Here is a 3203-nt window from a genome sequence, read left to right on the forward strand (position 1 = left end):
GATTATAGGTGCCCACCACCATGCCTGGCTAATTTTTGTATTTTTAGTAGAGATGGGGTTTCATCATGTTGGCCAGGCTGGTCTCAAACTCTTGACCTCAGGTGATCCACCTACCTTGGCCTCCCAAAGTGCTGGGATTACAGGTGTGAGCCAACGTGCCCAGTCTATTATCACCATTTCATAGAGGAGAAATTTGAGGCTCATATTTTAGAATCTAGGCGCCTTCTTACCAACCCCAGGAGTCTGTGTAAATAATGTTAGTAATTCTCACACTGAACACTTTATGTGCCCCTACATATTATCCCATCACCTATGAGGTCAGATGTTTTTTATTTATTTTGTATTTTATTTATTTATTTATTTATTTTGAGACAGAATCTCACTCTGTCATCTAGGCTGGAGTTCAGTGGTACGATCTCGGCTCACTGCAACCTTCACCTCCCAGGTTCAAGTGATTCTCCTGCCTCAGCCTCCTGAGTAGCTGGGATTACATGTGCCCGCCACCATGCTCAGCTAATTTTTGTTTTTTTCATAGGGACGGGGCTTCACCATGTTGCCCAGGCTGGTCTCGAACTTCTGGCCTCAAGTGATCTGCCCGCCTCAGCCTCCTAAAGTGCTGGGATTATAGGCATGAGCACCATGCCCAGCCATCAGATGCTATTAATATCTCCATTTTACAGAGGAAGACACAGAGACACAGAGAATAAGAAGCTTGCCTGAGGTTACACAGTCTGAAAGTGGTGGTGCTGGTATTTGAACCCTGCCTGGTATTCCAGGATCCCATCATGCCAGGTCAAGCGGGAAGCCCAGACTGGTGAGTCAAAGGACAGGTGGGGCAGCCCCCAGGCCAAACACAGAGAGTTGAGCAGCAACAGGCGAAGGCCAGCTGTTTGAGAGGCCCACTGGCTGGGAATGGGGCTGGGGCCAGGCCAGCTGGCAGGCCCAGCTGAACCTGCAACATGAGCCCAGGAGCCATCACTACCCACCCACCGTGCCTCTCGAGTTCCCAGTCTCCTACTCAGCCCCCTCCAGGAGCCTGAAGTACAGATTCAAGTTTGATGGGCAACAAGTGCTCACAGGACAGCTCAGCAAACCACACACACTAACAGCCCAGAGGCACCTCAAAGAGTTTTTGGTCCAACGCTCCAAAAATGCTCATTTTCCAGACAGGGAAACTGAGGCATGCATAAAAGATTTTGTTTTTGTCTGTCTTATTCACTGCTTCGTCCTATCGCCCAAAACAATGCTTGGCATGTAGTGGGTCCTCAATAAATATTTGTAGAATGACTGACTGACTCATGAAATGAATGTGGTTTTTCCAAGGCACTTAGCATTGCACAGGGGCAAAGGCTCCTACAATAGAAAGCTGGCTGTCGGGAACAAAGCCTCTTCTCCTCCAACCCTCATGTCAAATGGGAAGACTGGGGGGGGGGTCAGAGTAAAGAGTCCACAATCAAGGATATACCCTCACAAGGAAAACAGGCTCTTGTAGGCACACAACGTTTAATCCATTTCCCCTAATACCTAGACACACACACACGCATGCCTCACTTTAGTTACAAGGGCAGCAGAACCTATGAGGCCTGCTTAGGCATAAATGGGGATGGGGGAATTTACTGGCAGGATCCCTGTATAACCCAAGGGCAGGAAACTCAGTCAGTGCTCCCGAACGGGCCAGAAACAAATTCACAAAGTTTTTTTTTTTTTTTTTTTTAATGACATTATGGGCAGGTGTGGTGGCTCACGCCTGTAATCCCAGCACTTTGGGAGGCCAAGGCGGGTGGATCACGAGGTCAGGAGTTCAAGACCAGCCTGGCCAAGATGGTGAAACCCAGTCTCTAATAAAAATACAAACATTAGCTTGGCGTGGTGGTGGGTGCCTGTAATCCCAGCTACTTGGGAGGCTGAGGCAGGGAATTGCTTGAACCTGGGAGGCGAAGGAATGAGCCAAGATCACGCCACTGCATTCCAGCCTAGGTGACAGCATGAGACTCTCTCTCAAAAAAAAAAAAAAAAAAAAGACATTACAGGTTGGACGCAGTGGCTCATGCCTGTAATCCCAGCACTTTGGGAGGCCAAGGCAGGAGGATCACCTGAGGTCAGGAATTGGAGACCAGCCTGGTGAACATTGTGAAACCCCGTCTCTACTAAAATACAAAAATTAGCTGGGCGTGATGGTGGGCACCTGTAATCCCAGCTACTTGGTAGACTGAGACAGGAGAATCACTTGAACCCAGGAGGCGGAGATTGCAGTGAGCCGAGATTGCGCCACTGCACTCCAGCCTGGGTGACAGAGCAAGACTCCATTTCAAAAAAAAAAAAAAAGAAAAAGAAAAAGAAAAACAAATGACATTACCCGCCATCACCCCATCCCTCTTGTCTGCACATCCATTTTCTTCTTCTCCTCTTCCCTGCTCAGAACTTTCTCCCAGCCCCTGGCTGTCCCAGGCCCAGGCCCAGGCCCAGCTTTATAGGTCCTCTTGGTTCAAACACCCAACAGAGACTGGGTATCTGGGTCTCAATCACACATTCTCAGCAGAGGGAACCTGACTGGCTGGTTGGTGTTGGGAGCTGTCGGGGTCTAGGGGCCACCGCCCACCACTGAGGGCTGTGGGGGCAGACTCAGAGAGGGGTGTGGTTGTGGAGGGTGGGAAGAAATGAGGCCTGCCCAGGCCCAGCAGCTAGTCTAATGCCTTCCAACCCCCATCTTCCCAGACAAGAGGTCTTGAATCTCTCCCAGGTTGGGGCTGTAAGGCTACCCACACAAACACTATGTCATCCATTGTCCCTCATTATTCATTATTGTTAGAGGGCTCTTAAGTCATCCTTTCTCCTTCTGAACTAGCCCTTGCTCATCTGCTCACATCTCTGGCTGCAGCAGTTATGTCAGTTTCAGTCAGTACAAACCAATCATTCCCTCGGTTTGCTTCTTTGGCTGCTATAAATAACTTTATTTATTTATTTATTTATTTATTTATTTATTTATTTATTTATTTTTTTGAGACAGGGTCTCGCTTTGTCACCCAGGCTGGGGCACAGTGGTTTGATCTCAGCTCACTGCAGCCTCGACCCTCGACCTCCCCAGGCTCAGGTAGGTGATCCTCCCACTTCAGTCTCCCAAGTGGCTGGAACTACAGCCACGTGCCACCATGCCCAGATAATTTTTAATTTTTTTTGTAGAGACCGGTCTCACTATTTTGCCC

The sequence above is a fragment of the Macaca thibetana genome, chromosome 1, assembly GCF_024542745.1.
Source record: "Macaca thibetana thibetana isolate TM-01 chromosome 1, ASM2454274v1, whole genome shotgun sequence".
NCBI classification, from domain to species: domain Eukaryota; kingdom Metazoa; phylum Chordata; class Mammalia; order Primates; family Cercopithecidae; genus Macaca; species Macaca thibetana.